The sequence below is a fragment of the Cydia strobilella genome, chromosome Z (assembly GCF_947568885.1).
Source record: "Cydia strobilella chromosome Z, ilCydStro3.1, whole genome shotgun sequence".
In the NCBI taxonomy this organism is placed as follows: Eukaryota; Metazoa; Arthropoda; class Insecta; order Lepidoptera; family Tortricidae; genus Cydia; species Cydia strobilella.
In genome coordinates, this window is record NC_086068.1 from 40104727 (window position 1) to 40120533 (window position 15807).

The 15807-nt window shown below is 40.4% G+C and overlaps 1 protein-coding gene across 1 annotated transcript in view; it reads right to left on the bottom strand.

Moving 5' to 3' along the window:
- LOC134754852 (serine/threonine-protein kinase polo) overlaps nucleotides 1-15807 on the bottom strand; it is a 466060-nt gene that overhangs the window by 174758 nt on the left and 275495 nt on the right. The window lies entirely within an intron of this gene.

The window sequence follows — 15807 nt, forward strand, 5'->3', positions numbered from 1 at the left end:
AAGGTTCGCGCGTCACGGCTTTTCGGCACCGCTAAATAAATGAAAAATGTGTGATAATCGCAGGAGAACTTATTTTTCCCCTCACTAGCTCGGAAAGTTGTCTTTTATCCTTTAAAACAAGCGGGGAAAAACGCATTTTATCCACTAGTGGGGAAAGTAATTTGATCTTGGATGGAGCATGTTTAAGTAGCTTGACAGATAACAAAACGTAAAACGCTCATAATAATGATTCGTTTGATATTAATTATCATTAAACAAATGGTTTTGAGAATCTAATAAAAAATACCAAATTTAGCTTTATTTAATGATTTTATGTCATAAACCTTAAAGTTCCGTAAGAAACGTTTGTTTTTTAATAATGATGTTAAATATAATTCTGAACGCACAAGTTGAGTCGATGCAATTTCAAAACGCATCATTGACATTTCATACGTCAGAAATGTCAACATTGTCAACAAAATTTTTACTTAAAAACTTCTCACGTGACTTCCGGTTCGAGCGCCATCTTGATAGTTAGCATCGTGATTAATTACTTTGTTTTTTGCTTATTAATATTGTTTAAAGTGTAATATCGATAGCTTATTATACAGTAAACTAATGTGGTAGTGTGCAGTGAATGGAGAATTAATTTTGAAGCGCGTTTAACCACCATCTTGGAGTCAACGGCCGGTAGACCACGTGCTTCTTGTAAAGTCTAGCTATCGATTTACAAGAGCTAACAAATCACCGTACACTGTCTTGTACAACCGTACAATTTTTGTCGTTTGTAAACCTCTCAATACCTTGATACTGGCGAAATAGTCCCACTGGGCTGAAGCCATAATTTTAAAAGAAGAAGAAGAAGAAGAACTTCTCACGTAAAAATACAGAATTTCCAGTTTTTTGTTATAATATCGTAAAAAAATGAGTGATTTCAGTGATGAAGATGATCTAACGCCTGTGGATGTTGCACTTTCCTCGCTATAGTGAGGTAAAAAGTTTTGTGTTACACACGGGTGCAAATGTATTTTACTTCTCGTGTGTTGAAACACTTGCTACGCTCAGGATTCTATTTTAGAACCACTCGCTTCGCTCGTGGTTCAACTATAGAATCCTTTCGCTTGCTCGTGTTTCAATTCCACACTAGCGGGTAAAATACAACTTTGCACCCTTGTATAACAAATAACTATCTCAGTATTGTAGGTAGGTATGGTAACTAAGTACCTACTTACAGTTATAAATCGAAATCCATACTAATATTATAAATGAGAAAGTGTGTCTGTCTGTTACCTCTTCGCGCTTAAACCGCTGAACGGATTTGGATGAAATTTGGTATAGAGATAGTTTGAGACCCGGGGAAGGACCTAGGATAGTTTTTATCTCAGGAATCATCCTTTACGGGTGTGAAAAGGGGGGTTGTAGTTTGTATGCAGGTATGATATAAACGAGCTCCACGCGGACGAAGTCGCGGGCAGAAGCTAGTTTAAAATAATAAAACACAAGTAAAAAATACAACTTCCCGGCCCTTACCAATTTCTAAGCACTGAATCAAAATTTAGCTATTTCTTTATTAGTTTCTTTTAAACGTCGTAATTAACATAAAAACCTACTGTTAATGTAAGAATACAAAAAAAAGCATATTTCATATTTTATTACTTACCTCTTCATCATTATAAGTATTATAACACGTTTATTTTTTAATGTTGAAAAACCGTTCTTAATAAGTTGTCTGAATGGAACGGAACGCCTGTCAAAGAAGAGGCGTAATTTCTTACTGCAAGAATGTTTTAAGTTTCCAAAGGCAACATTCGATATTGTTTTTATAAATATACGATACACAAATAATCGTAAATAACGATATTTAGGTAATAATAGTACAATGTTTTAATATTTACAATCGTTTCTGTCTTATAGAACATGCATTTGAAAAAAATACTCACTGAAGTGGGTTCAATAATAATAACAAAATGTATTCTAGTCGAATAAAAGCTAGAAAAACACCTCTGCATAATGTCAATGATGTCCATTCCTTACTTGTTGCTTTTCTTATTTTTTCGCAACTGTATTAAAAAACGTCGTTCGATACACGTGCGGAAATGTCATTCTTCAGTCGTCTCGGTACTCGTGACTCGATATCTCGGTACTCGTGAAGTAATGACATACTTTCCGCACTAGCATCGAAATGTCACACACAAGCTCGCAAAGACTCCTTTTTATTCTTCAAAAGCTGATGAGAAAGGCGTATTTTATTCTCAAGAGTTGATGCAAATTTTGAGTTGTTTCCTCATGTTGGCTGGTAGAATTTAGTAGTGGCCGAACAGGCTTTAGGACCATCACTTGCAGGGTGCGAGGCTGAGACCATCGCGATCGGGACAAAAATAACCGCCGAGGATGTCACTAAAACGATAAAGAAAATGTCTGGAGGCAAATCCCCGGGTCACGATGGTCTCAGCATTGAACACCTGCAATATGCGGGCCCACACGTACCTCGGGTGCTGGCAATGCTATATAATTTATGTCTGGGGCATTCGTATTTACCGGCCGAACTAATGAAAACCGTTGTTGTTCCGATTGTAAAAAACAAGACTGGAGATACGTCGGACAAGACCAACTACAGGCCAATTTCGCTTGCCACTGTTGTTGCAAAAATACTTGACGGTCTGCTTAATACACAATTAGATAAGTATATACAGCTCCACGACAATCAGGTTTAGGCCCGGATTGTCGACTGAAAGTGCCATATTGTGTTTAAAGCAGACTGTTAGGTATTATACTGATAGAGACACACCTGTGTACGCGTGCTTTCTCGACCTATCGAAGGCTTTTGACCCGGTCTGTTATGATATACTATGGAGAAAGCTTGTGGATATGGAGGTACCTCCGGAGCTTATATCCATTTTCAAATTTTGGTACACAAGACAGGTCAATAGCGTTCGATGGGCAGGAGCGTTGTCGGAACCGTATAGTTTGGAGTGCGGGGTAAGGCAGGGAGGGCTAACCTCCCCGACGCTCTTCAATCTATACGTAAATGGACTTATTGCCGAGCTCAGCAGCACACATGTCGGTTGCCACGTGCAGGGCGTTTGCATTAACAATATTAGCTACGCGGACAACATGGTGCTGTTGAGCGCGTCACCCTGTGGTCTCGCGAAGCTTATAACGGTCTGCGAGCGATACCCTGCAGCACACGGGCTTAAATACAACGCGGTTAAGAGCGAACTGATGGTGTTTGGAGTCAGAGGTAAATGTCCATCAACAGTCCCATTATTGAAAATAAACAATAACCCGCTTAAGTTAGTAAGCAGTTTTAAATACCTGGGACATATGATTACCTCTGACCTCAAGGACGGTGCTGACGTCGAGAGGGAGCGCAGGGCGCTGGCTGTTAGAGCGAACATGATTGCCCGCAGGTTCGCTTGTAGCTCACCGACAGTGAAGGTAACATTATTCCGAGCCTTTTGTACATCTTTTTACACCAGCAGCCTGTGGGTGAACTACACGCAAAGACAGTACAGCGCCCTGCGAGTACAGTATAATAATGCGTTTAGGGTGCTGATGAGGCTCCCTCGCTACTGCAGCGCATCAACAATGTTTGCGGAGGCGCGCGTGGATAGTTTTGCTGCCATCATGCGCAAAAGAGCCGCTTCATTGTTATGCACGGTGAGGGACAGCACCAACAGCATCCTGGCCATGTATGCTGACAGGTTAGATGGGGCATACCTGAACCACTGTGGTGCACTCCACATGTGCTTTAAGTAAATAGATATGTAAATATGTAGATAAATTTTTTTAATTTTTTGCAACGCAGGCTTCGTCAGGTGGCCACAAATACAAATCAGCAACATGCTTCGTCCCAAAAATACCAATGATGATATCCGCAACAGGCTTCGTCACTTTTTTTTGTTTAAATAAAATAACCGTCACGAATCGCACCTGGCTCAAATGTCCCCATTACGCTGGCAGCGTTACCGCGCTCAATGGCCAACGAGATCTGTTGGACCAGGTACGATCCGGACCGAGGGTCGTACCCCTGTCCCTCAGCCGCCGACTCAAATCCCTCACAAAGTCCCTAGCCTCCACAGCCCAAGGTCCCGCAGTCTCGACTGCAACCGGCACAAAGTCGTACGTTGGTTCCAGGGCAGAGTACTTGGCATGCTTCATTTTGGCGGCATACTCCGCGGCAGTACCAGCAGACCTGACGGTGAGACTCAAGTGGGACGGCGCAAATGTACTCACGCACGTTGCATCCCACAAGAGGCATCGCCCCCTCTGCCATGGAACCAATGTCAGACCATCAGGCCTCTTGCCATCCGTGCGGCACAACCCTGGAGGCTCCAAAACGCAAGGAATATTGGCCGACACCAAAGCCCTGCGGATGACATCATTGATGGCATAATGCCTGGAAAAACGACCCGCGCACTTCATGCAGCTAAGGCCATGGTGACCGTCTTCTTCAACCATGACCCCACAAATGCACCGATGTGCTTCGCACACCTTACACCCCAAACGCAAGGCAACCGCGATTCTTAAGGAATCATTATCTAAAAGTGTGCCTAGCGAGGGGGAAGGCAATGCGTGTAGCCACGCCCCCGACTCAACCCTCGAAGCGGCTTTGAGGCGCGCCAAGTCGGATCCTACCGCCTCCCCTAACATATTCGCCATGGTCCTTCTGCACAATATATCGTCCCACCCCCGCTGAACGATGGGATTATCCGGCCGCTCATTGCCACCGCAGAAAGTTGTCCATTTGTCTAGTCACTAGACTCTAGTGCCTCCGCTACAAATGGTACCTGGGTAATATCACCATTGTTAGACAAAATCCGAGTGACAAGACCCAAAGTACCGTGAGCCGAGGCAAGAAACGCCACCACCCCGACCTCTCTACAGCGACGTCTTCCCAACCCACCGTGACGGACAGGGAGAGCAGCTTGACACCACTGCGCTTCATCCAGATGCACATTTAAGATGGATTCAAGCGCCACCTTGATCGTCTCGTCTAACCCTGCGACTTCGGCCTCAAACAACCAAGTTGGAGCTGTTCTCAAAATGTACATTATGCGCGGCATCGCGAAGCAATTCCGTAGCAGTATAAGCGAGACGTGCGCAGATAAGCTCTCTAGGTGTTCCCTTGTCCCAACCAAAGCTAACCTTTTATCTTCAAGCGCAGCACTAACCCCTTCCGGGAAAATTGGCGCACCCAAACGGCTCAAAGAAGACTTCTGAAGGTGTCGCAGGCCAGGCAACACCTCCTCAAAATCCGACCGTAGACTTCCGTTCACCGAGGAGCCGCAGCAAAAGAGCTCGCACTTAGCAGGGTTCACCTCCAGCCCGATCCCCTTCAACGCTAGCGCAAGTTTGTTAAAATCACTCAAAACTGTCTCTGGATTACCCCCAAGTGTCCCATCATCTAAGTACCAAACATTTAGGGGTGAATCCAGAGAGGAAATAACCTTCTGTATCGCCAAGCAAAAAATTAGAGGTCCTAATCAGGGGGATCCTGCTGAGCACCAACTTGCGACGAAATTGCGGCCCCATTAAATAATAAGTTGCTAGGCGTTGAGTAACATTGGTGCAGAAATGGATAGAGCGAGGGCACCTGGTCCATTACTTCACCAAGAATCACATCCCTTTCAACGCTGTTGAAAGCATTCTTAATATTTTAAGAATAACCGCGTCTGTACTTTCATGAGCGAGGGCATAAGCTCGAGTGGCATGAATCGCCGCCTCACACCCTCTCGCTGTCCCAAAACCTATCTGAACAGGCCTAAGATATGCGGCCATTTGGTCTCTAACAGCCCGACAGCAGAGTTTGGCTGTAAGACGGCGTATTGTGCACCCTACAGCAATCGGCCTAATACCACCATACTTTTTCGTAAGAGCACAGAGAGAAGCCCCATACAGATACGGGCAAATTATGGAGTTAAGTGAGCCCTTTAACAAAAAGTTACATAGCCTCGTCAATGACTCCAGTAGACGAGGACCGTAGAAGATGTCAGCTCCTTCAGGTGCTGCGGACGCAAACCATCTAGCCCAGAAGCCGATCCATTATAAAAACTCCCTATTGCATCCTTCACATCAGCTGGGGTTACTGTTACGGGAGAAACCGGAACATCTGGCTCAGGGGGGAACAAGAGTGGCCTAGAGGGTGCTGGATGCTTCTCCCGGAGTGACGCCACCGTCTCATCATTGGTAGGCGCTAGTGATGAATTCGACAAAAGAAGGCGAACTGCACCCCTCAGGTCCCCGTCATGCACCTTACTTTCAATACTATGCGCCAAAAACCTAGACTTTCGCGGCGTGCTTTCCGGCAAAGATAACATTGTACGGTCTACGTTTTCTTTCACTTTTGATGTCAACGATTTCGCACCTTTTTCGGGAACCCTTAGTGCAGAAAAAGAAAACGACAGCAACGAAAACCAATCTTCAACAGCATTGGACTGTACGCAGCTATCAATGATGTCGCACAACTTTCCCGCAACCAAACATCTTGCCCCTTTTGGTATGTGTTTTAACACATTCACCTTGGTTTTTAAGTCACCCAGTTTCTCCAGGTCCAGGCAAACCTGTAGATAGTTAATAAGTTAAACATTAGTTGTAAGATTAAAATGTGTTACTAACCAAATTGATCCTTTGTTGGTCTTAAATATTTTTTTTTATTTTTTTATTTAGGTTACTTTTCGCTCATGTCGTCTCGGACATGGGTATATTTGGTATCAGTACATTCAGTATGATATCTTGATTATAAATATATGAGATAACAAGCGCGAAAGTAGTGGAGGTAGTTGCTGTGACGTCATAAAGTCCGCAGTAGCGCAGTACAAAGGTTTTTACTTTTTTCTTTTAAACATAAAATATGGAATATATATCACAGTATAACATACTATATATAACATACATCACAAATATATATCACACTATAACATTTTCACGACTTGGTCTAATAAATTATTAGCAAACGTTCAAAAACTTCACAATCCACATTTGACTTTGAACTGCTCTAAATTGAAAATCACTGAATGGAATATTCCAAAATACATACCAAGTGACTGTGAAAAACCCTATATATAATGTTAAAAAATAATTAACCAGATATATCAAAAAATAAGGAAAGTTTATCAAGTTGAAAAATAGTTATTTGTTATACAAAGTTGTATTTTACCCGCGAGTGTAGAATTGAAACACGAGCAAGCGAAAGGATTCTATAGGTGAAAGGTTCTAAAATAGAATCCTGAGCGTAGCAAGTGTTTCAACACACGAGAAGTAAAATACATTTGCGCCCGTGTGTAACACAAAACTTTTCACCTCACTATAGCGAGGAAAGTGCAACATCCACAGGCGTTAGATCATCTTCATCACTGGAATCACTCATTTCTTTACGATATTACAACAGAAAACTCTGGAAGTTGTGTATTTTTACGCGAGTCGGTAAGAAAAGGTTTTAATTAAAAAAATTGTTGACAATGTTGACATTTCTGATGTATGAAATGTCAACGATGCGTTTTGAAATTGCATCGACTCAACTTGTGCGTTCAGAATTATATTTAACATCATTATAAAATAAAATAAAAACAAACGTTTCTTATGGACTTTTAAGGTTTATGACTTAAAATCATTAAATAAAGCTAAATTTGGTATTTTTTATTAGATTCTCAAACCATTTATTTAATGATAATTAATATCGAACGAACCATTATCATGAGCGTTTTACGTTTTGTTATCTGTCAAGCTACTTAAACACGCTCCATCCAAGGTCAAATTACTTTCCCCACTAGTGGATAAAACGCGTTTTTCCCCGCTTGTATTGAAGGATAAACGACAACTTTCCGAGCTAGTGAGGAGAAATAGTTATTTGTTATACAAGGGTGCAAAGTTGTATTTTACCCGCGAGTGTGGAATTGAAACACGAGCAAGCGAAAGGATTCTATAGTTCTAAAATAGAATCCTGAGCGTAGCTAGTGTTTTAACACACGAGAAGTAAAATACATTTGCACCCGTGTGTAACACAAAACTTTTCCCCTCACTATAGCGAGGAAAGTGCAACATCCACAGGCGTTAGATCATCTTCATCAACTGGAATCACTAATTTTTTTACGATATTATAACAAAAAACTGGAAATTCTGTACTTTTACGTGAGAAGTTTTTAAGTAAAATTTTTGTTGACAATGTTGACATTTCTGACGTATGAAATGTCAATGATGCGTTTTGAAATTGCATCGACTTAACTTGTGCGTTCAGAATTATATTTAACATAATTATTAAAAAACAAACGTTTATTATGGAATTTTAAGGTTTATGACTTAAAATCATTAAATAAAGCTAAATCTGGTATTTTTTATTAGATTCTCAAACCATTTATTTAATGATAATTAATATCGAACGAACCATTATTATGAGCGTTTTATGTTTTGTTATCTGTCAAGCTACTTAAACACGCTCCATCCAAGGTCAAATTACTTTCCCCACTAGTGGATAAAATGCGTTTTTCCCCGCTTGTTTTAAAGGATAAAAGACGGCTTTCCGAGCTAGTGAGGGGAAAAGTATATTTTTCTGTTACATTAAACTGCAACTATTATTAAAACAAACAAAAAAACCTGACTGTTTACATATATTTTTGAAATGGTAATGGTTTCATTTGGTACCCATGTTGCTATTGTAAGAAAAAAAAAACAATCACCCCCACCCTTTTTTCATTAGCGGGCGCCATTACTTGTTATTTAGATATTACGTAACAAAATGTGTATAATTTCAACGACTAAATCTATCAATTTTACATTTTTGCTCCAAAATCGACATTGGCCTCTTAACTGTTACAAATAGTTAACAGGTTGTTTACACGAATACGTGACGAGTAATTATACTCGTCACGTATTCGTGCAAACAACCTGCTGCTGCTGCTGCTGCTGCTGCCATAAGGCCGATATTGTTAATAAAGTGTTCATAAGTCTTTTAAAAGACAAAATATTCTAACGATTTTGATAGCATACGCAGTGCAAGTGTTATTTATAAGTACGTCATAATTTTATAGAAGTTTGACGTTTAAAATAACACCTGTAGGCCGAGCACATGATTGGAGCGTCAGTGTCTCGCCGCGAGATAGACTACCCGTCTTTTATTAACTGTATGAATTAAAGAGGGACGGGTAGTCTTATGTCGCGGCGAGATACTCTCGCGCCAATCATGTGCTAGCCCGGCTGCACTGTGTGTGCTATCAAAATCGTTGCAGACTTATCTTGGTCTAACTCTAGTAGAACTCTATTAGAATATTTTAAAAGACTTATGAACACTTTATTAACAATATTAATAGTTTTATTCTTTTTAATTTGGCTCAGGCAAGACAATTCATACCTACAACTTGTTAGCTTTTCAGCAGTTGTATGCAAAAGTTTATTAAGGTCATAATTCTAATAAAACACTCGCTACAGACTATACTAAAAAAAAGGTACTTTTAAGATGCTTTTTTAAGTGCAAATAATATTCAAGAGCTCTTTGAAAATGCACTTAAAAGACAACTGTATTTATATACACGGTGGCTAAAAAATAAGTGCATTCCCGTTGCGTAGGTTTTGGGATTATACTGAGCAAGTTTTACTATGGGACCAATCTCGAAATCGCGAATTTTTTTTAGCTGTTTCATACATTTTGGCTGGTCCATTTTCTATGGGAGAGTAAAATTATTTTTCGTGATTTCGTGGCTGGTCCCACAGTAAAAGTTGTTCAGTATAATCCCAAAACCTCCCTGGCAACGGGAATGCACTAATTTTTTAGCCGCCGTGTATAACTAATAAAACACTCAATGCAAACTCTACTAAGAAATAATGCACTTTAAGGTTGCTTTATTAAGTACAAAAAATAATCTAGAGCAATTGCTCTTTGAAAATGCACTTGTAAGACAACTGTTCTGACAAATGTGTTACAACGATTCTGTATAAACCTCTATAAGAATACATTATACTAAGTGTCAGTGTTATTTTAGTACAAAATATCTTAAATCATGCTTTTATAAGATGTACTGTACTGTCATGGTAAGTCTGCTGTAACACCTTAGTTCTTAAATCAGATATCCGTAAGAGAAAATTGCTAGTTGGGAATGCATGGCTGCTAGACTAACTGTCAATGTCTACATAATTTCTATAATAGTAATGGGAGAAGATCATATTTTCGCATAAGCATATATTATGTAAATTGTTATTAATTTTACATATAATAATATAACTTCGCTATGCCGTTTTGACACATGTATTTACTTATGGAACAGGTATCTGATGGAATGATGGAAACGTAACACGCTATTTAAGCTGCGACTGATAAAACAATACAAAACACTTGTAGCTATTAAATTACAGTTTGCAATTGCTATTTCAAAAGCCATTGCCAGCATAATTTGCTAAAAGAAAGTAACAACAAAAAAACCGCTTTTTTATTTGCTGTAGCTAAAGAGGTAATCAAATCAAATATAATTTCTAAATACAACAATAAATACCACTTGGTATTAAGAGACAATTCGCAGTAGCCAAAATTGATGTTGTTACGATAAAGATTATAGTAGCTTGGCGGAACAGGCTTTAGGTTACTTTTCGCTCATGTCCTCGCAGACATGGATATATTTGGTATCAGTACATTCAGTATGGTATGATGTCCTGAACACAAATATATAGGTATGAGATGACAAGTGCGAAAGTAGTGGGGGTAGTTGCTGTGACGTCATAAAGTCGGCAGTACAAAGTTTTTTACTTTTTTCTTTTAAACATACCATGTGGGGTACCAAATGAAATGGCTTTGTGAGTAGATCACAAATATATAACATACTGTAACATTTTCACTACTTGGTCTAGCAAATTATTAGAAAACGTTCCAAATTTTCACAATCCACGGTTGACTTTGAACTGCTCTAAATTGTTAAAAGTGTGTATATAGTTGTTGTTGTAAATTACTGAATGGATTATTCCAAAATAGCAAAATACATACCAAGTGACTTTCAATATCAGCGTTTTTAAAGATTCATCCCCTAAAAGGGTTAAAAAGGGGTTGAAAATTTGAAACCATTACAAAATATTAATGCTTAGAAACTTCTTAGAGGCATAATAGCCGCTTACAAAAAAAATATTTCGACGTTTTTGGAAATTTAACCCCTACAGGGGATGAAAGTTTGTCTTGGGGTTCAATTTTTATTGTAAGCTAACTAACTAACTCCGCTGGCTCAGCGACCCGAAGTGAGTCTTGGCTACGAGTTGGCGCCAACACGCCCTGTTTTGTGCGATCTCCCAGTTTTCTGCTTGCAGGGCGCGTAGATCGTAGATCTTTCTCAACTTGGTCTCTCCAGCGGTACTTACGACGACCTGCTGGGCGTCGACCTATGTGGCCTCCAACGTAGGCCCTTTTTGCTACCCTATCGCCTGTCATTCTCTCGAGATGCCCAAGCCAGCGGAGTCTTGCTGACTTGGTTTCACCGATGATGTTTGGTTCAGAGACCAGGTTTTCTATCTCCTGAATTTTCCGGATTCTCCAGCTACCATCTTCTCTTTGTGTTGGCCCCAAGATCTTTCGGTATATTTTTCTTTTGGCGACAAGGAGCTGATTTTCTTCCTGAGTAAGTGTCCAACATTCGCAACCATACATCAAGATCGGTCTAATAACGGTTTTGTAGACACGAATCTTGGTTTTCCGGCGCATAATCTTGGACACCAATATTTTGTGAAGGGCCGCCGCGCATCTGAGGGCACATTGGATGCGAAGTTCAATTGTCCTCTTTTCTGCAGTGGGTGTCATTAATAATGCAGCCCAGGTATTTGAACTTCTTCACTCCTTTGTACGCGACACCATCGACAACTAAGTTCTCTCTTTGCTCCAAAGCGTTCCTGCGCCTCCGCATGTGTAAATATTCCGTCTTCTCTTGGCTAATTTTGAGACCGACCGTCGAACCTTCCTCCGTCAATACCCTTGCTTTCTCCGTGACGGTTACGCTGTCCTCTCCCAGAAGAGCAAGATCATCTGCGTACCCAATGATCTTATGCAGGCCGATTAACTCCACTCCGCCGTCCAGTATTTCTACCTTCCTGATGACGTATTCAAGTACTAGGTTAAACAGTATGGGTGACAGCGCATCTCCTTGTTTAAGACTAGTAATGACTTCGAACTCGTCCGTCAACCCTCCTCCCACTTTGACTCGCATTCGACTTGTACCCGTGGCGACGACAATCATTCTTACGAGTTTGTCCGGGATTTTAAAATTCCGGAGTATGGAGAAGAGCGCCTGTCTGTCTATACTGTCGTAAGCTTTGGCAAAGTCCACGAAGAGAGAGTGTATTTCCATCGCATATTCCCATTTCTTTTCCATGAGCTGTTTGAGGAGGAATATTTGGTCAACTGTGCTCCGATTACGCCGAAATCCACACTGATAGTCTCCAAGGATTTGCTCTGCGTATTTCTCTAATCGGGCCAGCAGCACATACGAAAGTACTTTATACGCCGTTGGGAGTAGTGCTATTCCTCTGTAGTTAGAGCACTTCTTCTTACACCCCTTCTTGTGTACTGGACAGATGACGCCTACGTTCCATTCAGTTGGTTGTCGTTCATGTTGCCATATCAGAAGCAGGAGTTCGTAAAGACGGGATTGTATTGACCCACCTCCATACTTCCAGAGTTCACCAGCCAGTCCATCGATGCCAGGTGCTTTATTATTTTTAAGACGCATGATAGCTTTTCTAACTTCCTCAAAGCCCAGGGGTTCTTCGTTTTCGCTATCGGTGGACGGTTCACAGTCCTGTATATGATTAGCGGTTAACGGGCAATTTAGAAGATTCTGGAAATATCTCCTCCACATATTTTGAATTTCCGTAGGGTCCGATATCAGGTTTCCATCGTCGTCTTCGAGTAATTGGGTGGTGGGTTGGTATCCTTTACGAATGGTTCTGATTTCTTGGTAGAATTCACGTGCGCCACTTATACGGTTCAGGGTTTCCATACCTCTCACAGTATTCTCTAAATGATTCCGCTTTGCTTGTTTTAGTACTCTACGACAGTTAATTTTGGCGTCATTATGCTTTTCTTTCCATTGGTCATCTTGCTCTGCCAACATTTTGTACTTACGCCTTTCCTCTATGACCAGATCGCATGCCTTTGTCCACCATTTCCGTCGTTTTCGAGGTTTACGCCTTCCTAGGATTTTCAGACTAGCCTCTCTTACGATATCTCTTGTCTGGTCCCATGCGGCATCAATATCCTCCAAGTTATCAAGGGATTCGAACCTGTTTCTAAGTTGCAGTCTGAACTGTTGTAGTATATTCTCGTCTTTTAGTGATGTTGTGTTAATCTGGGGCCGATCGGTTGTGTGTGGGTTTTCTGAGGTTTTTGATTCTGAATTTCATTTTGATACCTAGAAGGTAATGGTCGCTATCGCAATCCGCGCCTCTGAAGGTCCTGACGTCTTCTATCGTACTCTTATGTCTACTATCTATAAGAACGTGGTCAATCTGGTTGATTGTTCGTCCATCTGGTGACTTCCATGTTCCTTTGTGTATGCTTTTATGTGGGTACATAGTACTTGCAACCGCCATAGATTTGGATGCGGCAAAGCTAATCATTCTAAGACCATTGTCGTTCGTTACTAAGCGTTTGCTATGCCTTCCGATAGTCGGTAAAAACTTCATGGCCGGCTTTTGCGTTAAAATCGCCTAGGCATATCTTTACATCATAACCGGCGATTCGGTCATATAGAGTTTCGAGGTTATTGTAGAAGCTGTCCTTGATGTCCTCATCGCTTGCCTCATATATGTTAACGAGGGTTATATTTGAAAATCGTCCTCGTAGGCGTAGGATACATAATCTATCGGACACAGCTTCGAAGCGTAGAATATTCGCAATTAAGTTTTTACTAACAATAAAACCTGTTCCATTTATGTGCTGCTCGTCAGTGCCGGATTAACCAATAAGCAAAATAAGCACGTGCTTAGGGCACCACGTTCAGGGGGGCACCAAAATGCCAGGTTGAAATAGGTGAACAAATTTTAAAATTAGGTACACACACATAGTTTTTAGTACACGATTTTTTTTCAGCTAACCAAAACTTAATTGCTTTAAATAATGGCGCGTAATTCTTTGAGAAACAATCCGAAATTGACAAATCTTACTAACAATCCGTCTCGCTTGACCCTATTTAAATACCCACTCTAAGTCTGAGCTCCAATTACGGACAGTTGGTATGAATCTCGACAAATCTCGAGGTCATATTATGCTGGATAAATTAAATGCGAGTAGAAAAGGTAGGTTTATGAATAGCGTGGCTCAGAGGCTCGATAAGCGCAGGCGCGGAAAGAGAAAGAGTACACATACCTACGAGCGCACCAGTGCAAAAGAGAACCTCGCCGTGAGGTTTGGCGCGAAACTTGTCGTTGCAAGGTTTGATTTGACATTACGACAGCACGATTTGTTATTGTTTTATGCTCAAAATTGTAACATTCATTACACTTCGTATGTGATTAATTATTTACAACAGACGGTAGTCCCATGTAAAGACTATTTAGATACCTATGTTTGTGAATATAAAAGAAATAAGTACGTAACTGCTCGGCTAGTCTTGTTTTTGTATAAGAACTGGTAAGTTAATTCCAAGCAAATTATTATTGTGTTTAGTTTCATTCCTAACTAAAAGTAGACATGTTTCTATTTATTTCCTTATTCAGTTGTAGTTTTTGAATATAGTCAGAATTACTCCGAAATAATTAATAAAATAAATTAAATTAAATTAATTATAGTCATTTATTGCATAAATGTTTGTGACAGTTTTAGCTTTCATTTTTCATACTTGTTTTTAGAAAAGAAAACCACCTTAACACTGAATAATAAAGTAGAAAGTATTAATGCGTGAAAATAGGTAATATATTATGAAAGATGGTTAGCCTAAATGAGTGTTGGTTAAGACAAAAACTCGAGTTGTAGGAGGTGCTTGACTCGTTTGCTTTAGGAATCGACTCTGTTTTACACACTCTAAAAATAAGATACCTGACTATTTTGTAGAGATTTGAGTCTTTTTCAAAAAAACTTTATTACAAATATTTTACATAAACTTCGAGTTTGGTAGTTACGTCTTTATTATTTACTAAAAGTTTAAATGAAACCTACAAAATTATTGATGGTCTGATGGAGTCTTCATTCCAAGGTTCAAATCCTTTTGAGTTGAGTTTAAAAATGACTTAACAAATGACTCAACTCGGGACTACAAAGAATGGAATGTGTTGTTGCAGTCCCCTGCAGTCTCGTAGAAGCGAGTCGGGTTTCTCCACTCGAGTTTTTACTCCAACAATAATCTCAATATTAAATGCATTTGGCATTCCTTCATTGCAGCCACACCTGGTTTACCAAATCAGTCAAATCTGAAAAAATCCAGGGTGAGGGGGCACCCTGGCCTAAAAATGCTTAGGGCACCAAAATGTCTTAATCCGGCACTGCTGCTCGTTGTCCATCCCGCTGTAAAATAACATAGTTCCATCATCAAGCCGGCATTCTCCTTTTCCAGGCCACCTGACTTCCTGAAGGGCCGCTATATCTATTTGATAGCGTTGCAGTTCTTTTGACACTTGGTGTAAGGCTCCCGGTCTATACAAGCTTCTTACGTTCCATGATGCTATTCGGAGTTCCGTTTGGTCACGCATTTTGTAGTTGGTGCACTTTTTCTACTTCGTATCGTATTCGTAACATTGGTTTTTTAACGTAGGAGGGTCGTCAACCCGCCGCACAACCCCCGAATTGCTGGAGGACCGCACCCTAATGTGATCTCGTCACGGTGGTGTTAAAATGCATTGAAATACATTTTAATTAAATAAATTATAAAC